Consider the following 26,709-nt stretch of genomic DNA (forward strand, 5'->3'; position numbering starts at 1 on the left):
TGACAATTAGGTGAATCATAATGGGGCAATGCAAGACTTCTTTCATCCAGGAGCTGAGCACCCTGCTTCCATAATACTCTGTGACCTGTGGAATGACCAAGATCCTCAAAGGTATTTAGGCACCTAACTCCCATTAAAATCAATAGAAGTTAGGCACCTAAATATCTTTGAGGATCTGGGTCCTAAAGACTGGAATGGAAAATTTGGGACCTGATCCAAAGCCCTGCTGATGTCTAGGGAAAAATTCATTTTCACATCAGTTGGCTTTGGGTCAGGACCCTAGTGATAAATGCTTTTAACTGCCATCGTCAAGCTTGTACTGTATTCCCAAAGTTAGGTATCTAAATCTCTATTTAGGCACCTAAGGAAGTGGCCTCTCACTTTTAGAGGTGATGTATGTACATAGCTCCCATCAACTACAAAAAAAGCAGTGTGCGCACAGGATGTTGGAAACGCCTCTTGCTTACGTGCCTACATTGTGATTGCTCCCATTGAAGTCAGTGGTATAGGATTGGGCTTTTAGGTTTCTGTCTTCAGCCTTTATAGGAAGACCCAGGCAATACACAGCAATGGCAATGTAGCCTAAACGATTACTTTTCTTACTGTTCTCTAATTTGTATTCTAAATGTGGGGTTTCAACCTCAGATGCTTTGATGTCAGCCTTAGCACCATGTTGATGTATTTTTAAACGAGCTTCATGTCAGTTTAACTCCACTGAAGTCTCAGGCTCACTATCTTCAGTTGCATGAAGGTTGTCTGTCCAGTATACTATGAGTGCAGATTTAAGACAGTGCTGGTTTAATTCCAGTGGCTTCATTGGACTGACTTTGGATTTACACTAACATAACTAAGATCAGGGTCTGACCCCTATCATTGTCCGGAGCCCGTTTTTCTTCTTTTTACTCCCATTAATTTAATTCTGCTCAGCTGTTTTTAAAAGTTTCAACAGAGCCAAAGATTATTGCTTAGTGGTTTGGGAGCCTTGCTACTCTTCTCGAGCAGTTTTGTTTTAAGAGTAAAATTATGTAAGCTGATCACTTTGCATCACTCAGTGCACACAATTTGGGTGGGCATGATCCTATTAGTCTCTTACAGCAAAAAAATCTGCTTGTTAACCACAGGAGGCCATGTAAGAATACAAGATTCATTAATTGTTTTAATACCCCCCATCTGAAAACCCACCAGAGCAATTAACACAAACCCACACAATCCAAAGAAGCAAAGCAATTTAAAATTTAAGGCAGACATTGTGGCCACCTTTTAGTAAAGGACAGCACATGTTTAATCCATGCTTTACTTAAATGTGTGCTTTACTTCCTGTTGAAATCCCATTAAAGTTAAACTCATGCTTAAATCAATTAAATTGCTGAATCGGGACTCATGCTCTTTACTCATTCCAGGGTGTATTGTCGAGATTGTGTGGTTTTGAGGAACGTTTGTGCTGTAATGTCTAGGCACAATGTCCTGTAATAAGGGTGAATTATCACCCTCTCTGAAACACGGAATTTCCTTTTAAAAGGCAATAGTTTTCTTCAGATATTATGAGACACAGCATCTCTGGTATATCACCTAAGTAGTGATGTTAGAATACTTTATAAGTATGAGAGGGAACTGGACAGTGGGACTTGCTCTGTTTTTATTAAAGTTAGTATGGAAACATAAATGACAAAGGGTGAGTTCTAAAGTTCTGTATAAGCCTACAGAGTGGAATGGAACTAGCTTTCCCTAATTTGCCTTCTTATTATGCATCACAGTTAACAGACGTGATCAGTTGGGTTAACAATAGACCATCCTGACACTGGATAAAATTCAAACAAGAAGTAATTGTTGGGTTAAAAAGAAATTTAGGTCACCAAAAATAAACAATCACCCATTCATCCAGACACCCATAGCAGCTTTGGACAAATTTCTAAATCATTGTCACCAAGGCCCTCTCCCTTAACTACTTTAGTTAATAATCTGGAATTTATCCCTAGGAAATATCAAACTTGCTATTTATTGTGGGTATCAGCTGAGATTATTCAATTCAGACAGCTGTTCCTGTGTCCTGATTTGAAATCCTACCAAGTGATGCATAATGTGAATACCATAAAGATCGGGTATTTTCAATATTTACAAGTCAAACATTTTAGTAGGAAATTTGGATATGAGGTGGTTCTCTCTAGACCTCTAACTGCATTGAGGAGCTAACTCAGGAGCAAGGTTTAATTTCTAAGGTATATGTAATTTTGATTGAAAAAGATGTTGATAAAATAACCCAGATGAAAAGATGGGAGAGGGATTTGGACAAAGCAACTGATCTGGCTGAGTGGGTTTCTACATAGGGAAGGGGATATATATCTTCAATTTGTGTGGCTCATAAAAAAAACTTTGTGTTGATGCCATTTGGCTCTAGTTAAGATCCATCGTATTTTTGCAATGAGGGAGGCGCTCTTTTGGAGGTGTATCTGGGAAGGGGGAACATTGTTTTGCACACGTAATAGCTGTGCATAGGAATTAGATGGTTTTGAGAGGACTTTATAAAAATGATTAATCTTATGATGAAATGCCAGGTTCCTAGAGATCTCCTGATCTGCTTACTCATGCGTATTTAATGCTCCAGTAAAGGATCTACATTGTAAACAATGACAAATTAATTTCTATTTTAGTGTTAGCTAGACTTTGACTGTACATTGTTGGAAAAATATGACCCCTTCTCCTATGGAATTGTGGCATAGAAAGTATGAATTGTCCTTATAATGGAAAAGCTTTCACATCAAGTACATACATAAGAGAAGCCCCAAAAAGAGAACATATATTTAGAAATTTGTTAACCTTTTTAGCATAAAAAGAGGAGGAAGAGTTCTTTCCAGCCAGCAAGTCAGAATCTTTAACCAGTTTCTTTGAATATTAACCTGATCCTGAATAAATAATATATGATGATGTATGTTAACGTTAAAAGTTGCAGAGGGGTAGCCGTGTTAGGCTGTATACAGCAAAAACAATGAGAGTCCTGTAGCACCTTAAAGACTAACAAATTTCTGCGGGCATAACCTTTCGTGGGCTGCAACCCACTTCGTCAGATGCTGGGTTGCAGCCCACGAAAGCTTATGCCTGCAGAAATTTGTTAGTCTTTAAGGTGCTACAGGACTCTCGTTGTTTGTTAATGTTATAGTAATTTTGCCTTAATAAAAAGTTTAAATAAAAAAAGTGTAGCCAGCGTTCTCTGACCTGCATGAGGTTTCAGTATTGACTAGTGTTCCTTTGGGGCTGCTATTGCTGTAGGCAACACTATCTGATACCCACCCTGTGCTTTTCATCACCTGCAGGCAAATTATGGCTGCCTCCTGAATGGATGCACTTGAAAGTTTTTGTGGGAGCCTGTTCCTTGCAGCTCCCCCACACTCCTGTGCACCCACACAGGAGCAGGATTAACCAAGCCCACGAAGGAGTGTGAAGGATAGCATATACTTGCAACTACCCTATGTGGTGCTGTACTTAAAGAAAAAAAATGAATTAATAGATACACCAGATGCTCTGCTGGTATAACTCTCACTGCAGGTTCATTGGCTTCATGCCAGCTGAGGATCTGGCCCGTATTTTTTCACGTGTTCCATTCTGGGACATTGCACATTGAATAGGTGTTTAAAATGCAAAGATGTCTTAGAATGAGGACAGAACACTTAGTTGGGGAGAATAAAATGTTCATAATTGACTTCCATTTAGTTTCAAACCTTCCTTGGAGTTAGATTTATTCTTAAAGTGTCTGGGGCCGGTATCTCTTAGTCCTCAAAAAGGGCAGCAGTCTTTTTAGAGTGAGCTTTGCATTGTGCCATCTCCCTCATCTGCACCATTGCAAATGCCTTTGAAAAGATATAAAGAAAAAGACGCTTTTGATTCCTTCCATAGTGATTTCCAGTCAGACTGAATTTCCTTATGGAATATGGTTTGTCAAACACCTGTCAGTCATTTAATATTCTTTGCTTTGTTGAATTCTCAAAAAAAGATATAGGATCCTGCTTTCAACCTGGTGCTTTAAAATGCCTTTTACCCAGGATGAGTGGAATTTTTTTGAGACTCTTTGGCTTTTGTAAGCTTTTCTTGATATGGATCAAAGCACTTCAGGCTGACCCTAGAGAGAGAGGGTCAGGAAGGGGGTTAAGAAGAGATGACCATCATGGGAGTCCTTTTCCCCCCTCTTAGTGTTCATTTTAATAATAGAATGTCTGACAATTGCAAATAGCTGCCAAGAGCTGCACCACTGCTAAGATGAAGGGAGGCCTCATAAATGGACCAATGCTGTGAACTTCATATGTACTACTTGTCCCAGTCTTCTACTGAATGCCCTTTTGATTACTGGGAAAATAGAAAGATTTTTACTGCCCTTGAAAAACAAGGGGAGAATGATGTTTAATGGACTCAATATAAAAAACAGTATTGTGCTATTCTGCAGGTACTATACGTCTAATGCTGTCCCACATATCTGTGACATCTACAGTGCAGAGCTCACAACCTTTTGGTGTATAGAATGCTTTGCTGAATGCCCACCATGATGTTGGAGTTCCACGGCAAAATCTTGACTTCATTTTTGATGAAAAATGTCTCAATTAGAAATTTTTCAACTGAAGAAAGGGCCACACTTTTATTGTGAGAGATTTTGGCATGTTCTGGCTACTTCTACTCTGTTCTTTCTTTTTCAAATATTTTTGTCATGGCAGTCATCTTGGGAAATGGGTCTATTCCACAACATTCAGATCCATGTGTATCCTGGAGTTAAGGTGTTGAGGTAAGCTGGCTTTGATTTGGTTCTATCTCTTTCACAATTTAATACTGGAGGTAGTTAAATGTGCATAAAAGGCGATACAGTCCCGAAGCTTTAAAATTCCACCTGGTATGCAGAAAGGGAGAATCTTTTATGCAGGAACGCAGTGTTATTCAATGGAATTCCCTCTGCAGGACAGAGAGTGCTCTCCGGGACAAGTGGTATTTTTCAGGTTACTGGATTGTACCTGCATCAATGCTGCTTAAGTCAGTGAAAACTTTTCAGTTCCTCTGACGACATCTTTCAAACACAATCTTTTAGATTGTAAGCTCTTTTGGGGGAGGGACTGTCATTGACTGCATATTTATACAGTGACTAGCATAATGAGGCTCCCATGTGACTTAAGCCTGTAGGCACTACAGCAATATAAATGTTAAACAATAATAAATACTCCCCAGCACTGCATTTCAATTTAAGGTAAAATTTGTACCTCTAGTGAATTGTTTGTTCACGTCATGTGTGTATTTCAAGCTGGCATATTGAATTTTTAAATTATGTTTATACAGGTTAGTCAATGCTTCCCAAGGTTGGATTGCCCTTCATGACTAAGTATTTGTGAAGCACGATGCTTCTTAAAGCTATTTATAAGATTGATAAGGCAGATGCTTTCTTTTCTTCTCTTGCTAGATGATGAATAGGAAATGAGTGAAAAAAACCCCAAACTCTTCTGGTACAAGTAGCGTTAATACAAAAAAGCACAGCAGTGTTACAGAAAATATGAGGACAATATATCCAGGTAATATAGTCTGTAGCTTGTTACTCTGTGAAGCAGCTAATATATCTACACTGTGGTGCCGGAGAAACATTTCAATTATAGCTTTTGATCGTTTGAACCATGCAAGGCCCTTGTGACTAGTGTCTCCAACCAATGTATGACTCTGCCTCTCTGAATTAACCACTGAACTTTTAGTTTAACAATATTTAAACACTGCATAAACTTTAACAGTATTTAAATGCCACTTTTATGTAAATATTTTACTCATTTTTTAAAAAGTAGTCTTACCTAGTCACAAACAAAGGCTATAGAATATTTCATGTCAGCTCCACATTTAACACCTGCATTGCAAACTTCACCTCCAGGCAAATCATACTCCTGGATAGAAGGCAAAGGTAATATATGATTATGATTTCCTGTTTTGTCTGCATCATTAATTTCTTCTCATGATGTGGAAATTAACCTGAAGACTCATCAGTTTCCATTTGTTAAGCCAGCCAATAATGTCCCTCTTCCCTGAAGTAATATATTGAGTATGACAGACACCAGCCTTTTCAAGTTTCTCTTTTCCAAATTGCTGTTTACTTGGGAAGAACTAGTGAGTGGAATCAATTGGATGCACATGGTCACAAATCCCTAGGACGGAAGACATTAGAGTAAAATAAACTTCTGAGTGTTTTGAGGGCTAACCTGCTGAAGTGGATTATTCTAACACTTCACAAGACATTATTTGTTGACCAAAGGCTAATATACTGTGCTATGTGCTATCAGGGCAGTGTAAAATATGACTTCAGTAACTTGATATTTACACCAATGGTTAGAAAAGATGTGGGTTCTTTACTTACTGTCAGAAGAATAACACTCTTCTTGTTAAAATTCAGAAATATGTTCATGCTTACTGGCAGTGGTAGGTTTATTAAGTTCCAAAACCAAGTGTTATTGAGAATATAATATTTCTTGGTTGATTAGAGAGAGGAGATCACTTGCTCTTCCTGTATGTGTGAGCAAAGAGAAACCACCTAAATGGCCAAAATTTTCAAATCGGAGTGCCTAAAATTAGGCTCCTAAATTCCTATTGCCAGCCTTAGTGGCCTGTTTTATAAAGGTGCTAAATACCTGCAGCTCCCATTGAGTCTGGTGGGATTTGTAGGTGCTCAACGCTCCTGAAAAATGGGCCTCTTATATTTAGGTACCTAATCATTCATTGTCACCTGACTTCAGGCACCTAGATATCAGAATTTTGGCCACTTCTTCAGTGATGCTGTTTCCAAAGCACATTTTTCAATTTTTTTGAACTATAGTCTTCCACTTGATTAGGAGCATGACCTTATGAGTCTGCAAGGAATGTCTTTCATCCTTAATTAAACATAAATACAATACTGTATCCTTCTTGTTCCTATAGTGGGCCTGCATTCCTAGAACATTTAGAAACCTGCCTTTGACACTAATGGGAGTCTTGTGTGTGCAAGGAGCCCCAGTATGTATATTACCTGGATTGCAGGTTCTCTGGGGCTGAGACCATGATTTATCTGTTAGGAAAGTGCCTAGCACAGCGTTAGTATTCTGCAAATAATAATGCAACGTTAGCACGATACAATGAAGTTAGCCTGATACAGGACATTAAGTTCTCTCTGAGTGCAGTGCTGCCAGTGGGTGTCTGTTTCAATCTTTTAAATGTTAATATATTAGAAGAGTAAATGGGGAAAAAACCAAGTTTGTGCAAATAATCAGTTTGGCTGTACAAGGAAGAATACTGCCGCACTCTTCTTCAAAATATATCCATCAAATACTTCAGAACTTGCAGGAAACATACAACGGACTTCTGGAATCTGATTTTATGCTGAAGGTTGTCTCTAAGTTTTCCTTACTTACTGAAAGGATCCACCTTGTACTGTAGCTCATCTGTGTAAACACCCTTTAGAATTGTACTTGTCCTTTCTCCTAACTCATGTTTGGTCTGAGTTTATCTCCTGTCTGTGGCGTTTATTTATGGAAGACATGGTTTTTAATGTAGTAGGCTGCTTTGTATATTGTCTGAATGAGAAGCTGGACTTCAATCTGTCCAGGTAGGGTTTGATGTATATCGGGTGAATGTACAATTTGGTAGAAGGTGGGAACTGATGCATCTTATGCTGTTTTGACCATACTAAAGAAATTCTGATATGGTGCAAAGCCTGGGATGTTGCTGCCAGTGTGTGTTGGAAGGACAGCCAAGCTCTCTTTATGTATGGTGTTGATTGTGGTAAGTCAATCCCTGGAAAAATCATGGAGCATGTCCTCAAAGAATCCATTTTAAAGCACTTGGAAGAGAGGAAGATGATGAGGAACAGTCAACATGGATTCACCAAGGGCAAGTCATGCCTGACCAACCTGATTGCCTTCTATGAAGAGGTGACTGGCTCTGTGGATGTGGGGAAAGTGATGGACATGGTATACCTTGACTTTAGCAAAGCTTTTGATAGTCACCCACAGTATTCTTATCAGGAAGTTAAAGGAGTATGGGTTGAATGAATGGACTATAAAATGGATAGAGCTGACTAGATCATCGGGCTTAATGGGTAGTGATCAATGGCTCAATGTCTAGCTGACAGCCAGTAACAAGTGGAGTGCCCCAGTGGTCAGTCTTGGGGCCGGTTTTGTTCAACATCTTCATTAATGATCTGGACGATGGGGTAGATTGCCCCCTCAGCATGGTTGCAGATGACACAAAGCTAGGGGGAGTGGTAGATACCCTGGAAGGTAGGAATAGGATACAGAGTGACCTAGACAAATTGGAGGATTGGGCCAAAATAAATCTGATGAGGTTCAAGAAGGACAAGTGCAGAGTCCTGCACTTAGGACGGAAGAATCCCATGCACAGCTATAGACTGGGGACTGACGGGATAGGCTGCAGTTCTGCAGAAAAGGACCTGGGGGTTACAGTGGATAAGAATCTGGATATGCGTCATCAGTGTGCCCTGGTTGCCAAGAAGGCTAACGGCATATTGGGCTGCATTAGTAGGAGCATTGCCAGCAGATTGAGGGAAGTGATTATTTCCCTCTATTCGGCACTGGTGAGGCCGCATTTGGAGTATTGTATCCAGTTTTGGGCCCCCCACTACAAAAAGGATGAGGACAAGTTGGAGAGAGTCCAGAGGAGGGCAATGAAAATTATTAGGGGGTTGGAACACAAGACTTATGAGGAGAGGCTGAGGGAACTAGGCTTGTTTAGTCTGCAAAAGTGAAGAATGAGGGGGGATTTGATATCAGCCTTTAACTACCTGAAAGGAGGTTCTAGGGATGATGGAGCTAGGCTGTTCTCAATGGTAGTAGATGACAGAACAAGGAGCAATGGTCTCAAGTTGCAGTGGGACAGGTCTAGGTTGGACATTAGGAAACAGTTTTTCACTAGGAGGGTGGTGAAGCACTGGAATGGGTTACCTAGGGAGGTGGTGGAATCTCCATCTTTAGAGGTTTTTAAGCTGCAGTTTGACAAAGCCCTGGCTGGGATGATTTAGCTGAGGTTAGTCCTGCTTTGAGCAGGCGGTTGGACTAGATGACCTCCTGAGGTCCCTTCCAACTCTGTGATTCTATCTGTGATATTTCTAATCGGTAAGGTTATTCTTTTATTCGTTTGATCCAATACTGTAGTCTCTTAACAATGCTAATACTTGTTTTGCGTTTTATTTGAGTAGTTGAAATAATTGTCTTTTAACAGCTAATACTGTATTTCAGGGGAAAAATATTGTAAATGACAATTTATGTATTTGCCCAGTACATTGAATTTCTGTTGCTAGTGTGAGACAGCAGGGCCAGAAGGCAGAAGAATGGTAATCCTATTTGTGTTCCTTGTGCTTGGCCACTGCTTAAGGGCCCCACCCCAGCATAAGGGGAGGAGTCACTGTGCTTGAGACTCAACTGAATATGGGGGACAACTAATGAAGAAAACAGAAATAGGTGTGGGGAGCTAAATGGAGGGAACTGGAAGGGGACACCGAGCAGAAAAACCTGGGCAGCGCCCACTGCTCCTTGAAAGTGTCTAAGGAGGCAGCGGACGCTGCTCAGAGGAACTCTGCCTGGATGCATGAGCGGATAGAGGAATGGAAATAGGCCCCATAGTCGCAGAGCGCCCCCTCAGCCAACCTCCTCTCCCTGGTCTTGTAGATGACTCCTTTGGCTAGCTCTAAGAGGAGGTTGACGAGGGGGTCCCGTGGCTTTGTGGGGCCATGGATAGGATGTGCGTAAAGGAACAGGTGTGGGGAAAAGTGAAGCCGGAACCTCAGCAGGAGGTTCTGGAGGAGCTGGAATGGGGGGGGGGGTAATAAAAGGGAGATATATAAGCCCCAAAATGGTCAGAGTCTTGTTCTCTGTGGACTGAACAGGGGTTATTACATGTCAATTAGGAGCATCTGAGGCCAATTAGGTGTCTGAGGCTCCAGATAGAGGCGGGAAGAAGGAGAGCTGGTGGGAGGATTGGAGGAATACGATGACTGATAGTGAGACCAAAGAATCAGGTGAAGAGGAATGCTGGGAGGGAGGCTTCCTTGCCAAATCCCTGGCTCAGAAGTATAGATGCCCGAAGAAAAAGACCCTGCCAAAAGGGGAGGAAGGGGGCTGAGATTCTCCCCCAGGCAGCAGGATTGGAAGAGACCCTGCCCAAGAAGAGGGGATGGGGCGAAAGGACATGGGGTGGGTGGAGGGGAAGAAGTCCAGGGGAAATTGCCACCGCAAGTACTGTCAGCAGTGCATAGCCGCTATTATTAGGGCCTCTGGGCTGGGCCCCAGAGTAGAGGATGGGCCTGAGTCCTTTCCCGCTCCCCCCAAGCCCCACTGGGCATTACCAGGCTGGCCAAAGCCCAGAAATAGGCACAAGAGGCGGCACCCTAACCCTCCACAAGAGAGAAAAGTCCGGGAACCCATGGTAGCGGAGCAGGCAGTTTGCCACAATAGTTACAATGGGCGTTTGCTGCAGTAGTTATTTTGTATTTGCACATATGCATGTGGACTTTTTAGCTACACCCATTTCCCTTACATAATTGTGTTGTGCGTTTGTAAGTACCAGTGCCTGGCTCTTATCCCCAGAAATTAACAGAGGAGAATTTGGGTAGATCAGTGATATATTTCTACCAAAAGTAGCTACTGCAGACATCTCACTTGTTTCCCTTAGGAGGGGAATGTTGGCTGCAAACTAGTCAATGAAATAGCTGGTTTGCAGCTGCTTCCTCAGTATCTCATGTCTATGGCTTATGGCACAATCGGGATCTGGCACTATCCAACTGTCAAGCATATAGCCCAGGATGTGGCAATAATTAAGATAACAATGGCTCCTGCTTTCAAATTGATGTCTGTCTTCTCCTCCAGTTTCCAGGAAGTCTTTTGTGGCACCTCTGGGTTCAAAACAAGTCTTCTCCCATGAGGGCAGAAGTATACAATCGCCACCGTATTTCTGCATAGATAAGGATAAGAGCAAAGGGAGCTCCCTTAGAGGTTGCAGATGGCAAAGCTGTGGCCTTCAGAGCAAACAAAATTATTTCTCTTCTCATGGGAAATACATATTATAGAACCTGGCAGAATGGAATTTTTAAAAAATAATTTCTGTGAAAATTTTTTCTTCGAAATTTTTCTGCCGCCGCTGGTAATTATCTGATTGATGGGGAGCAGTCCAAGCTCAAGCAGCTGTCGTATTGGAATCTAGATATAAAACTGCAATCAGCAGAATGAGCAGTTTTCTGCAAGCACAGGGAATGTGGTATATGTAGTAATCACTTTGTGTATATTGTAACTTGTTGAAGTGGTTAGAAAAACCATCAGCCTTTTTATTGCAGCAGTCAGCTTAGTTAGGGCTTTAGCTTGCAATATTATCTCAGAAGCAGAAGATAAAAACAGCTGTCGGGGAAGCTTTGCATACTCTGGTTTGCAAGGAACTTGCACTTGTAGTTGTGTGCTTTTCAGTGGGTAGGAAGAGATTGGGAGAACAAAGCCACTAAAAGAAGGGAGCCTATGGCAAACCATTATATTTTTCATGCTTCTCGGCCTCCTCCTCTTCCCACCCGCCCACCGTGTTATAAATAACTTGCTTGTAGGATCCAACCTGTGGAAACACACAAAATCCACTGCATCCCGCACCACAATGGATGACAGTATTTGTCTTAATCTTTCTTGAATACTTTATTTTGGTCCTGATTCTGCAGTCTTCACTCACTGAGTAGTATTTACTCATGTGTAATCCCAGCTCAACTGGAATATTTGTGTAAATACTAATTAGCACGAGTAAAGGTTGCAGAATTAGACTACTATTCTTATATTTAAAATGTGTTCATCACAATGTCTATGTGCCTGTATAAGAGTTCCTAAAACAACACACAAAATAGAGTAAAATCAGATTAACTCAACCCCTCGTTATCCATACTTGACTGTCTATTGAACTCTATTGTCATGACACAATGTCTATTCTTAATTTATGTGAACTCTTGATCAACCAAACAGATTTGGTGTTCCTAAGTGATTCAGTTGTACAGAATACTACTGTTTATCTGCATAAGTAAATAGACTCATGCCTGGGTTAAATTATACAAAAACCATGCAGTCACACTGTTAGGTATAAATGCAAGCAGATTGGCTTATCTGTCTAATCTAAAGCATGTATCCATTTAGGCCAGGATTGTCAAATATGGTTGTCTAAAATTAAGTTCCTAAATTCCTATTTAGGTACTTAAATAAAAGTGGCCTATTTTTTTCAAGGGTACTGAGTACCTGTAGCTATCATTGTTGAGTGTTTAAAAATCCGGTAGCATTTATGTAGTTGCCAAAAGATCTAAGTGCTGTTAAAAAGGCAGTGGTATCAGAATTTATATCCTCAAATGAAGTTATTTCTCTGCATCCCCTCATGAACAGAGGATTGTATAGCTTCATCGGTTCTAAAGTTTTGTAGTGGGGACACTGCTATAGAGAATGCTATGCATTCACCCCTTCTCTCAAACCGTATTGTCTCTGTGGTGCATAAGGAGGGTCATAGGAAATGAAGTAATCTGTGAGGTGGCTTGGTTCAGAGCTTTGTAAATTAAGCCCGGAACATTGAAATTCGTTCTGAAATGAATGAGGAGTGCTCATGAAGCACAGACACAATGTATTTACATTACCTTTCCTTATCCTGTGTGGTTTCATAGTCCTTGCACTGCAGGTTGAGAGACTTGGGCTCTGTCAGACCAGCTGTGAAACCGAAGTCCACAGAGGAGTTTGCTTCATTGAGAATATCCTGCTCCTAGCTTCCTTAACTCAAAAGTAGGGGGTGTTATCCCAATAGCTGTTGCAGCCCATTGCAAGAGAGGTGATCTTTAAGATAGTTAGGACCCAGTCCTTGTAGAGCTTCAGAGATCAATGTCAACTTCTTCCATTGTACCTAAAAGTAAATTGGAAGATAGTATGGCCATTGAAAAACTGGTCTGATGTGGGTAGCTGCATTCTGCACTAACAGTAACTTCCGCATGGTCTTTAGGGGCTGCCATCTGTAGAGTTGAATGCATTAATCCACTCTGGAGATTCCAAGGCATGGATAAATGTAAAGAAAGTTCCAGTTTTCTGAGGCTTATAAGGTCATGGCTGAGCCAATGACAGCTCTTCTTTATGAACAATTCAAGCAAATGGATCTTGGTGGTGGCAGTCGGTGTGGTAACGAAATCTCAGTTATACCTATCGCTTGATGTAACAGGGTGTGGGAGGGGAACCTCACAAGGGTGCAGAGAATTAGGGTTCTTTACCAGGGACAGAGCCAAGCAGGACAAAGAAAATTAGTTACTCTCATTGGGAGCAGCACAGATTTCAGCTTAACTTGTGTGTGCTATGGTGTTTTTTCTTGTTGTAGCCGTGTAGAGAGATTTACTTGGCAAATGTAGAGGCTAATAAAGAAAAGCTTTTTCTGCTTCAGTTTATACAAACAGAACACCTAGATTGCATATCTATGTGCTACAGAAGAAACAGTTAAACTGTTAATGAAAAGAAAACTGTGACATCTGTTATAAAATTAAAGATCATACAGACATTGCAAATGGTAGCCAAATATTGTCCGCATACCAAATACAACTCTGAAGTTCTACAGTGTAAGTTGCTGTCTCATCTTTAGTATGTAGGTGTGGGCCACAGAGACAATAGGTCCCAGATGTGGAGGCTATTTGAATCTGGATGAAGCATTGAATGCTGGGATTTGTAGTCTTGGGGGACTGTACCTCTACTATTCAGATCAAGATGGATGGTGCCTTACAGGATCTATTGGCTCTGTGAATCACATTTCATTGCCTCTACCCTGATTTTTAACAATCTGTTTTATACAGATTGCTGTAGGTGTAACCTTCGGGTTTCTGTCAACATACTGATGTGGCCCTCAATTGGAGAGTATGTGAATGTCCTTTAAGATAAAGAATTTAAAATAAAAGAATACAATGTTAAAAATTCCAATATTTTATTTGAGCAAGGAAAACATTCCTGGCTGTCAGTGCTACGTATTTAGCAGGACTTTTTGCAATGAGTTAAGTTAGCTTCAGGCTCATGTAGGAATTTAAAAAGGTCAATCTCTTAGGAAAATAACTGACAACAAGTAGACAATTTGTTCAAACAGACCTCTCTCTGTTTGTCCAAAGAGTAATCTATCAGTCAATTTCCATTCCATTCTCTTTCGTCAAGTGATGGCAAACTAATTGAAGGTATGAACACCAAACAATGATTAGAGCATGTGTGCTGCTCTGCAAAAATAAGTTTCAAGTGACTTGCATATTATAATTTTGGTGTGCACTGTATTCACGCTTTGAATCTTATGAAGTCATGAACAGGAACTAAATATTGCTAAGAAAATGAACATTTATCACTGAAAAGGAAGAACTGTAAAAAAGGGTTCCCCCACTAAAGATTTTTTTTCACATTAACCCTTTTCATTGCTAATGTTTTACTGCTGAGCTGACCTTTCCTATTAACATTTTATTGAAGTCAACAGAAAGCAGATATGCACCTGACAGGTGTATTCTGCTAGGGTAGCAATAGTATGCTGTAGTGGACAAAGCAAAGGTCTGGGAGCTGGGAACTACTGATACCAGCTCTTATAGTGACTCACTGTGTTGCCTTAGGCAAGTGATTTGACACCTGCTCCTGAGAGTTTTATCACTTATGCGAATGAATAGGATCGATACACAATGGGGCAAATTAGTTATGTGCATGACATGTTGCTTTGGGGGGGAGAGAGTGTTTGCCTTCCTCTGAAGGTAGGTAGGAAGCAAATTACCAGACTTAAGTACCAAGGTCTGATCTGCAGATCAAAAATAGGAGGAACTTGTCCTAAATCAACTTTATGCACTTCTAAACTAAAACACATGTAATTCTGTATCTATCTGTTTACCAATTGCCTCATATTGTTTCATTCAGTCTCCTGCCCTAAAACCTTACTTGCATCATTCACATATCATGGGCCATCAGGGAAATAGACTTAATTTACACTAAAGGCTGGTATACCCTAGAAGTGCTACAGCGGTTCAGCAGCACATCTGGTGAAGACGCTCTTATGCCTCTCTTGTTGGCATAATAGCTGCCACCTCTTGCAGAGGTGGTTTTATGTCAGTGGGAGAAGCTCTCCCTCTGACATAGCGCTGACCACTCTGGCGCTCAGTGGGGTGGCTTATGCACACCCTTGAGTGACATAAGTGGGAATGTGTACAAGCCCTAAAGCCCTATGTTTTGCTGGCTATAAGGCCCCTTTACACTACCAGAGTTGTTTAAAGTGATCTTAGTATAAATGAGAATCGGGCCCTAAATATGTTACAGGAATGAAGAAATGGCTATTCTTGGAAAATGGCTTTTTCTTGAGGGAAAATGGGTTTTCCCCTGTCTCTGTTATACCCCATGATCACATTTAACTTTATTAATAAATATGTGGGGATCTAAGACTCCTGAAAGCCACCTTAAATCATGAGGGCTGCTTTCTGCTTATTAACACAGTCTATAATGCATGCACAGAGCATCTCTCCCATTTCCTGAAACACACTGTATATATCCAAACAATTACCTGCTGGCCCACATAGAAATCCTGGCAATGGCACCTCGTGTGTATGATTGTTACTCCCTATCATCCACCAAAGCTTCTACTTTGGTTCTACTTCCAAAATAGAGGGAAAATTAAAGATCAATTAAAAATGAAAAATTTTAAACTCAAGGGTTTAGTCCTGCTCACCTTCCTTGTATACTCTATTCAACGACAGTTAACTGGACTGCTCATGAGTATGGTGAGCCGGTTTTGGTGCCGGCACTGTTCTGTATCTGGTATAAAAACTCTTGAAAGATGGAGGCTGTGCAGCCTTCATTGTTCTCACAAAGCTCCAAATCTGGAGCTTGGCTGAAAAAATAAAAGCTTTTCAGGTCTGATTCTTCACTGTTACAACAGTGGAACCCCAGCTAATTTCAATAGGAATTGCACCAGTATAAATGAGAGCAGAATGTGGGCCTTAAAAATACTGCTATGGGTTGGGATAAACCTCTCTGAAACTGGGGAGTGTAACCACTGTCCTTTTAAAATAGTTATAAGAAGCTATTAAGATGATCTGTATATAATCAGAAAGCTGAAATAGTAACTGCCTCCACTCCAGACACAATTATGTGTCACCACTTAAAACAATGGCACATGTGGGCAGAGGGGTTTTGATGACTATTTTGTAATTTTTGTGTCTGAGGTTGGTCTACACTTACCCCTGCGATTCGATGGTAGTTGACGGGAGTTACGCAAACTACGCAGAAAACTTGCGTAACTCCTGTCGACTGCTGTGCTTCTCTTCTGCGCGACGTCTTCACTGCACTGCACCACTTGCGGGGGTGGATTAACAGCGTCGACTTCTGGATCGATTGAGCGGGTCTTCACTGACCGCTCAATCGATCCAGATAAGTCCATCTGACGGTGGCGACTTTGCTGCCGTCAGTATAGACATAGCCTGAGAGAACCAGCAAAGAAGGTGAGAGAGAAGGCAGCAAGGAAATACCAGACACAAAAACACTTGACAGTCTGACCCTGAGTAAAAGCTGAGAGAGGTTTTAGACCATGTACTGGCTGAAAGGGGCTTGGAACTGAGATCTAGGCAACTGTCTCCAGTTGTTTGATTCTTAATGTGTCCAGAAAAATAGGACTTTTTGTACATTTGTTGTAATTAAACAGGACTGCATCAAAGATGCCTGACATCACCACCAATTTCTCCTTCTTGTAGAAACAACCTGCAGGGACCCAAGCTTTAGCTAACAGCTCAGGTTAAAAGAAAAAAGGAGGGGGAGAATAACAATACCATCTTTTGCTGGGTAAACCGATTAATGGATTTGTGACTTATGACAGAGTGATAAAACAGATTCTCTAAAGATAAGGATCTATCTCACTAATGTGATTCACTGTTCTTATTTTTTCCAAAACCCTAATATGTTTGAAGTCTCTTTTTGTATATTAGATCAGCCTAAAGAACTTAAATAGGCAATGGCCACGGTACTGAATTCTGAAGTACTCATTTAATTAAACATAATGATCTGTACAACTCTGTTTCAAGCAGATTAACTAATTCTTGTGAAAGAGTGGGTTAATCACAACCTGAGCTGACATGAATATTTTTAGGACCAACTGTCATGGAAAAATCCTGCATTCCCTTTATTCCATTCATATATTTCTCCATCTTTTCACTGCTCTTCTCTTCCTCCACTAAACAACAAAATAACATCCAAACTCTGGTCATCTAGTGGTGCCTTGCAACATTGCCTCCCCTTTCTGCTAATGAGTTTACTGACTGCGTGGCTGCTGAGATTGTGATCTCTGGTGAATGCAGCATGTATGTCACTGTGCAGAGCAGAAGATTGGCAGCAACAAAAAAGTCAGAAGCAAGGTTTATGTCAGGGAGCACAGCACTGAGTGCAAATAATTTCCAAAAAAATACTGGGGAAAACCCCCAAATGGTTGCTATGGTGATGTCAGGACTGTCAGGGTGCCTTAAAACGGGGGGACCTTCGGGTTATCCCATTCTAATAAGGCTTCCTCTGCTGCTGACAATATCATTGTTGCTACTGTGTGAAATAACGTCTGTTGCCAGCATGTCAGTCTAGGAAATCAACTGTTTATCCAAGTCTCCCAAAGGCATAGTCTCGTGGTCCTAAACCAAGGGCTCTTTTTCTAGTCCTCAGTCTACACTAACGCATTCTTTGTTCTTAAGCAAGTCACTTAGAGCCAGATTTTTAGAGGTATCTAGGCAGCTAAAGATGCAGATAGGCTCCTAGTGGGATTTTCAAAAGTGCCTAAGCACCCCAAAGTACACCGATTTCACTGGGAATTAGGCAGGCACCAAGGCACTCTTGCAAAATTGACTAGTGGGATTTTCATTTTTAGGCACCTTTAAAAATCTGGCTTGGTCTCTACCATAATTTCTCCAACTATAAAATGGATATAATGATAGTGAACCTACCTCAAAGGGTTGGTGTTAGGATTAACTAGTTAATATCTGGAAAGTGTCCCAAGGATGAAAAGTATTTTCAGTTTAGAATACAAGAGATTTACAGTATTCATTACACTCTCACAAGGTTATTGTGAAATATATAGAGCTGGTCCCAAAAATCTGGTGCTGAAGCAGTAACCAGATTGCGCAGTCTCCTGCTAAGGAAGTAAGAGCCTCTTGACTGGCAGAACTCTGGAATCCTACTATGCAGGAGGAAACAAACTGACAGAATTCGTAGGTTAAATGAAATGAATTAGCACACAAGTAATTACATTTGTGTGTAACCTTGTTAAGATAATATCCTGTCCATCTTAAACCTGTCATATTAGATGTATTTAATCTCTGATGCATGGAAGAGTATATTATGTTTGACACTTTCTAAAGTAGGATGGACGAGAAGCTCTAATTGGAATGCTGGCATTGTATTATAATGCTGAGCACTTTTTAGCTTCAAAGGGTTTTGCAGATGCTCGCTAGCTAATCCCCATATCCCCCTGGTGAGGAAGGTAAATGTTATCCCTATTTTACAGATGACGAAGCTGAGACAGAGAGTGAGTGGATTAGAACTCACAAGTTCTTTCATCCTAGTAGTCCTGTGCTAAAACAATGCCCCCCTCACACACTGTTCTGCTTAGGTTGTTATGCTGCGCCCGTCACCTTGGCGTTTGATCTGTCACATATGAAGTCACCTTCACTCCACAACCAGTGTCATGGAGTTCTGTGCGAGTTGTATATAATAGTCATTACAAGTAAATTAAAATGTGTGTTGGGATACGTTTGTTTAGTTTATTTCTGAAAGGGTCTCCATACAGGATGCTTGAAAGATCAGAACTCCTATTGAGATCAATGGGAGTTCCATGCTTGGAGGACATGGAGGATCAGACCCATTACACTGTCAGAAATCTCAGAGGGTTGCAGTGCTGTACGCTATAATATGTCTCTTAGTGGTTCGGCATTAAGGGAATTTGACCTGCAATGATGAAACTAATAGTACTGCTGATGCTGCGTTTCTGTTAGAAACGATTGCTTTGGGACTTAAGAGGGCACTCTGTGGTTGATGTATTTTAAATAAATTTCCTTACTTATATTAAAAAAACAAACAAACAAACCAAAAAACACAAAATCCAACAACCCAACTTTTAACATTCAATGCTCTTCTGTTGAACAACGTATTAACTGCGTCAATTTCATTCTGGTTTTCAATCACTCATTTCTGGTTGTTGTGCATTAGCATAATGTTCATGTTTGAGTTGCAAATACTGTTTAGGGAAACTTATTTATTAAAAAAAAATTGTTTTTGATCACTGAATAACTACTTTCCACAGGTCTTAAATTTTGTAGAAGCGTCATCTTACCCGACACAACTTTGAATAAGGGTTCATATTTGAACGGACAGTGTAATGCCCATTGTAGAATATATTGGATGAAATCTTTGCAATGATTTGGGCAAACATGCAATATACAAATAACAAAACATCAAATATGCGGGTGGTTTCAAATACTTGTTTTGTAAAAAAGTTTAAATAAGAACTACAAAGTTCTTGAATCATATTAATACAACCGATTATGGCTCCTTCCCTTTCTCCCCTATCACCTATTCTTCCATCCCCAATAATTTTGATAAGATATTTCTTTTTTGTCTTCTCTTGTTGCCTCTGTTTTCCTGGGAAACTCCTACATGGATACACTTGTTCCCCAACAAAAACATTTTCACTTAGCCTTTACATGAAGTCTATTGGCTGAGATGATAGTGCTGTTAAAAAAATCAATATGCAGAAAGCCAGATCATTACTAAGGTTCTCCAGTGGGTTCAGGCAGTCAGTGAGCTCAGGAAAACAGCCTAGCTGAGTAAACTGCCTCATGACTGATTTCAAGTGCATCTGACAGGGTATAATTGTCTATCCTTTCATTTCTTCTCTCCTCTCCACATGCTGCCCCTTTTGGGATCAAATAATCACTAACAGTAATCATAAGCAGCAAGAGCAGGAACAGAGTAGGAAGAGAGTAAACTATCCTCTGTTTTGCTTTCAACAATATGGTCTGATTCCTTATGTGCCAGTTACTCGTTCCCATTTTGCACTTGTACAATTACACTATCTTTAGAGTTTTTGGGTGAAATCCTGGCCCTGCTGAAGTCAATGGGAGTTTTGCCATTGACTTCAGTGGACCCAGGATTTCATTCTGTCTTAACATTTCAATCCCTTCCCTTCCTGTTCCCCTTCTCTCATTTAATTCATTAAAAAATGAAATGAGGGAACCAATCCAGTGAGATGCTCAGTACCCTAAACTTCTGCTGATCATAATTGGAATTTAGGGCACTCACTTCCACAGAAAATGTGCTCAGCACTTTAGCAGATCAGACTAATTGAACATTATGTATGGGAATAGAATATGAATACAGGGCTGTATTCTGTTCTCTTATCAACAGGTGTGAATTCAGAATACTTGGACTTCAGTGAAGTTATTCAGATTTTGCCCATGTTCCTTACATACATTATAAACTTACGTCAATATGAACCACTGTAGCTGGGAGGGGTGGTCCCCCTCTGAGGAGGACCCAGAGAGGGAGCCAGACCCACTCTGGCTGACAGAGCCCTCCCGCAGGGGAAGCTCTGACCGGAAGCAGGTGGGCGGGTCTAGGCCTTTAAAGGCCCCAGTGGCCCCACCTGACCGGAAGCAGGGGGGCGGAGCTAGGCCTTTAAGAGCCAGGCCAGTGAGCTCAGTTAGAAGGAGACGGCCGAAGGGGAAGGACGCGTCTCCTCCCGAGCTCCTACCTAAGGCCAGGCCGGGGAGCCGCACTGAAAGGGAGCGGCAGGCCTTAACCCCAGCCTGGGGATCCACGGAGGCCTCCCCCTAGTATCCCACGGCCTGGGAGTTGGAGGAGGGCCCACCAGAGAACCCCACGTCCTGGGAGCCGGAAGAAGGCCCATCGGGGCCCCCCACCAACTACAAGCCTGAGGAGAACCCCCCTGAGACACCCGGGGCCTGGGAGCCGGAAGCGGACCCGCCGGAGCAGTACTGAGCCTGGGACCCCGAGAACTTGCCGGCCCTGCCTGGGGGCCACAGGACCTGGAAGAGCTGCCCTCTGAGGACGAGCCCATGGAGTTGCCTGAGCTGCCACCCATGGATGAGGAGGGCCTAGCAGGCCTACCACACCCCAGCGACCCAGAGGAGGCAGGTACCGGGGGTTTCGGGGAGGAAGAAGCCCAGGGGTAGCTGCAAGTTAGAGGCTGAGTCGGGCAATAAGGGCGGCGTGTTGCGGCCGGAGCCCCGCCGACCCCATGGCAAATGCCATTGCCACTGGCAGGGCCCTGGGCTGGGACGCAGTAGAGACGGGCGGGTCTGCGTCCCTCTTCCCTACCCACCTTGAGGAAGCCTTCCCCGCCATACCGCTCTAGAGAGCGGCCTGCTTGTCTGGCCCGCCCCGCCTGAGGGCCTGGCGATCAACTGCTTGTCTGGCCCGCCCCGCCTGAGGGCCTGGCGATCAACTGCTTGTCTGGCCCGCCCCGCCTGAGGGCCTGGCGATCAACTGCTTGTCTGGCCCGCCCCGCCTGAGGGCCTGGCGATCAACTGCTTGTCTGGCCCGCCCCGCCTGAGGGCCTGGCGATCAACTGCTTGTCTGGCCCGCCCCGCCTGAGGGCCTGGCGATCAACTGCTTGTCTGGCCCGCCCCGCCTGAGGGCCGGGCGACTGCTTGTCTGGCCCGCCCCGCCTGAGACTGCTTGCCCTGAGAAGGGCACCAGATTGTTCCCGGTGAGAGGTAGCCGGGAGGGGTGGTCCCCCTCTGAGGAGGACCCAGAGAGGGAAAAACCCGGACGCTGCTCCCCGGTTCCAGGGGCGCGTCCACAACCACATTAACCATTTCTATCTGGTTTTCTGCAGTATACTGAGAGAGCAGTAAAATTAAGAGTATGTATTTTCATATGGAAAAACAACACTTACAGCCAACCGGATCTGCCATCACATACTTTGCTTGTCATAAAAATGGGTCCTTGGACAACTTTTCATTAGCTGCTTGTGGTTCATGAGTGATGGAAAATTTTCAACATAGTGTGATGTGTTGCACAAGTCTCCAGTATTATATCTAAGGGTCGTCTTGAGCAAAGCTATATAAAGAAAAGGTGTTATGTCCTTGTAACTAGTGACAGGCAGCAATATTCTTCTGAAGCATAATGCATAAATATGGTTGCATAACTTGACATTCCCAGCTTCCATTTGTAGTTGGTCTATTATACTGTATATCTGAGTGGGTGATAACCTGATAGCTGATATGAATTGTACAACTTCAAACCTAAAATGATTATTTTACCAATCGTATTCTAATTTACCATATGAGAAGAAACGGAACCTTTTGGAACAACCAGTATCAGCCATTATTCTTTCTTGAAAAACTTATTTTATTTAAAATAGTCTTCTAAAGCTATTCAATAATTTTACATTTTGGATCTAATACAAAAGCTTATTTCTCACCTCTCTATAAACAAATAGTTTTTAATATTCATAACACAAATGGTTGTTGAAGGATGAACATATATAATTCAGATCACCTGAGCTAGGTATATTTATGTCCATCACCACGATAATTGAGCACCTGTCATTGCATGGAAGATCAGGTCTGCATTTTTTTTTAAATGCTACATGAAACTAACCATCATAATGAACTAGGACAATGTCCTTGTCTCATATATAGGGTTTCTGGTTTTCAGGGTTTATTTTAGCAGTTTTTTTAGTTTTATGTAGATATCCAAATTCAGGCTCTTTATACTCATTACAGTATATGCTACTTTAATCTGTTTGTAATGTTCCCTAGTGAACTTTAAATAGCACTACCTTTAAGTAGACTAGGGAACCTTTATTGCATACCAGCAGGATCTACACACCACTTAATTTTGTTGCACATTAGTGCACTTCAGGGTATGTCTACATTGCAATGTAAGTACATTACAAGATTAGTGGGACTCAAGTCAGCTGAGCTGTGTTAAGGCGTCTAAACATTGTATTTTAACCCTTTGTTGAAACTTTTCTAACCCATGCTTAAACCTGTGGCTTAGGCATCCATACAATAGTGCACAGCCCGAAATCAAAGTAAAGATATCCCAGAGCCCCTAGCACCAAACTGTGGCCACTCCAGACATAGGACCATGATGCATTGTGGGAAAACTTACTGCCTGCCCTGCACATTACCAGGAAGCAGCTTGCTTTGCAAAGAGCTTGATCAGTTCACTCTCCACTGCAAATGCAGGAGACTTTGATAGTGTGCTTGCAGATCAGTGATCAGAAGAGAATAGGTTAAAGCTAATCTGAGCTGCTGCCATTTGCAAAGGGGGCATGGCTTCTGTTTTCATTAGAGTAGATGGCTAAGACAGTTGACTAAGACTAAGAAAGTTGTCTCATGGAAATGTGGGACACGTCCGGCTGACTCCCAGGACCCAAGTCAAGCAGGGCTGCATCTACACTACAAAACAATGGGGCTTGGAGCCTGGGTGCCTGCTTAACTTGAGCTTGGATTCTCCAGCCCTGTAGGGTCCTGTAACCCTTGGTCCGAACCCTGGGTTAGCGCAATTGCAGTGCAGACAAAGGGGAGTTAGACAGTGTAGACATACCCTTTGAAATCACACCCCAGTAGTCTTCATTAGTGTGCCGTGTACATAAGCCGTTAAATACAAGTAATAATTTCTAATGTTTATTGGATAAACATACTTTCTATTTTCTTTTATCAGTTATCAGATAAAATCGAAAATCAGAAGCCCTACGTGTGTACTGTACTACACCGTAACCATATGTGTACCTTCAAAACATTGTGCTTTCGTATCTTGTTAAACATTACAATGTGTGCTCTAATGTAAGATCTCTTAGTACTTTGTTTAATTCTAAAACACTAAAACTGCTGTGAAATATGTTTGTGGAAATGGCATGGCACTTCACATTTGTCACTGCTGGTTTATATATCAAATATGCTCCATTTACAAGTGAAAAATTTTTTTTTGGAATTGCCAGCTCTCCAAACTTAACTTGACATCTCAGAGGTAAACTGGGCTCTTTCCTTCTTGCATATCGAGATTTAATAAAAAAGATTCTGCAGGCTAAATTAGGCCTTCGGTGACACTTGTTCAGTCCTCAGATTTTTCACATTATCCCTTTGGTGACCCCTCTGCAGTCTCATTGCCTTTGATGGGTTTGCACAGGGTGAAGAGTTGAAACAGAAACATTCTATTCTAGTAACTAAAGTCATGGCCAGGTATGATTCTGAATATACACAGAGAGCAGATTTGTTGACTAAAAGTGCCATTTTTATGTAGTCACTCTTCAGAGTACAATGGCACTTGAATATCTAATGAGAGAGTCTTCCAAAGAAAGTGATGGAAAACCTATTTCACAGTCACACTGTAATTTTTTTCTAGGTACTCCAACTCCTTGCTGCACCCTTGATTTTTACCCATGCTAAATAATCCCTCCCATTCCTTGATGTTTCCATCTTTCAGCTATATTTATAGACTATTTTCATGTTTCCTTTTTCTCCTCCCCCACAACATAGCTATTGCTTAGCCTAAGCTATACAGGTTCATCTTTATTATTCTTTCGCATAAGTCAGTCCCTCCAGCCTTTAATCATGTTTTGTTGCTCTTCTCTGAACGCTCTCCAATTTGTCTATATCGTTCAGGTAAGGAGATGCCCAGAGGTGGTGGTATCGGTCTAATGACTTAAACCTTTTAAATCATATTAAAATGTGTTATATGCAGGTGATCGCTAATACAAATATATTGACAAACACATTTGTATATGACATGCATTTTTAATTGCTCTTCCTACCCATTTCAACAGTGTCTTTAAAGGGCACAACGTTCCTGTTGTTCTGAATGAGTCCCTGTGTATATTTCACAAGACTATATTTAGGGCAAACGGCTCAATCCTGCACCATTGAAGTCAATGGGAATTTTCCTACTAGGTTGGGTAGGAACAAGATTAGTGCAGATTACAGCATGCATATTATAGGACTGACTTTCATCCAAGTACTGTGTGTGTATATATAGGTCACTTGGTCGCTTTTTAAAACAAATGTGGATAGACGATGCTTTGGCAACCATTAAAAAAATTGTTTTCAAAACATTAAAAGAGAAATTCTTCATTTAATAAAGGTTGCTTAAGCATGATTAGTATGATTCAAAGTACACGAAATGTAAGCTTTATTTCACTTTCCCCCTTATTCTGGAGCACAGGATATTAATTTAGAATTTACTTGGATAAGTGTCAAGTGAAGTGAGCGAAAATAAGAGTATACTGGTCTGACATAGAGATCTTCACAACTAATGAAGCCATCTGGGCAACAGTGGTGGTGCTGATTTCAGATGTGGCTACTTCATTATTAATAACAAAACGCAGGATGTGATGAATAGTGTGTCCAATTTAGCTGTTGTGAGAAACTTGGAGTTAACAGTTAAGCAAGATGGCTCAAAGAATAATGTTTCAAATATTTTATTTCTCAGTTTAGATTAGTAATGGATGCGAACTGCAAATTTCAGAGCAGGATCCAGTTTGGGATCTTCTTTCAGCCCCTGCTAGGGTAACTCTAGGGTAGGGGTGGGCAAACTATGGCCCATGGGCTGCATATGGCCTGTCTGAGCTTTTCATCAGGCCCTCCAGCCCAGCTGTGGCCCACGAGCTCCATTCAGGTGGTCCAAGGAAAGGTTGCGGAACCAGCTGTGTGGCTCGGTGGCAGCCGCTCTCCCTCCAAGCCGCGCCACTTCCCCCTGCCCCTCTCCCACTATGTGGGCCCAGCAGTGCCCTGGCTGGAGCCGCTTCCGGCCCCAAGTAGTGCTGCGTGGTGGCCGCTCCCCCCGCACAGCATTAATGATCTGCCATACAATTTCTATACCCAGATGTGGCCCTCAGGCCAAAAAGTTTGCCCACCACTGATCTAGGGAAAGCTTTGAAATTTGAATCTGGCTCTGGGGTATGATTCAGAATTTGCCAATCTCCCTGTGTTTGATGGAGTTTGGCTCTGTAGTTTTGTTTATTGGGTCCATCCCCACTCAAATGTTCCTATGAAATCTGTCTATTAGAATCAACTCTTCACTGGGACTCTCAGACGTGTCAATGGTGAACCTTGTTGGTTGTGGAAAAGATAAGGCTTGTAGTTGTGGGTTCTCAACATTAAGATACTTTACCCATGATGAAATCCCTCTTAGTTACACATGCATAATCAAATATCTAGCTAAACTCCTGAGAGAAATACTACTAAGATAAATGTAACAGCTGATGCTGCATTATTCGTGACTAACTCACAGGTCTGTTCCAATTGCACATTAAGACACAGCAGGCGGTATTTCTGATCTCATCTGATTCCAAGCACAAAATTGCATGTTGTTCCTCATTAATGTTTTTTTAAAATAATAATAATAGGATGAAGAGAAACTTTGGGCAGAGCTTATCTGATATAATAATACCTTGGAGCATTAAAGACACTAATGGCTTCTCATCTTTATAAAAATAGTGAATGATTAGAAAAATAATGTGTATCTCTGTGAACCACAAAGGCAGTGAAACTCATGCCACTCTTTGTCTTGATAGATCTGAGTTTCTGTCTGGTTTCCATATTTGTATTTCTGTGTATTTAACCCATACCTATCACCATATTTCTGTTTCTAATTACACTTTTGCATACAACATGTGCATCGTTCTTGCTGTCCAATCCAGCACAGGTTTCCTAGCTGTTTTTAGTGGACA

The 26,709-nt window shown here is 41.7% G+C and overlaps 1 protein-coding gene across 3 annotated transcripts in view; it reads left to right on the top strand.

Annotated features, from left to right (window-relative positions):
* SORCS2 (sortilin related VPS10 domain containing receptor 2) overlaps positions 1-26,709 on the top strand; it is a 549,270-nt gene that overhangs the window by 49,032 nt on the left and 473,529 nt on the right. The gene's annotated exons all lie outside the window — the stretch shown is intronic.

Source organism: Emydura macquarii, unplaced genomic scaffold, assembly GCF_026122565.2.
Source record: "Emydura macquarii macquarii isolate MOO-44397 ecotype Brisbane River unplaced genomic scaffold, CSIRO-AGI_Emac_v2 contig_1768, whole genome shotgun sequence".
NCBI classification, from domain to species: domain Eukaryota; kingdom Metazoa; phylum Chordata; order Testudines; family Chelidae; genus Emydura; species Emydura macquarii.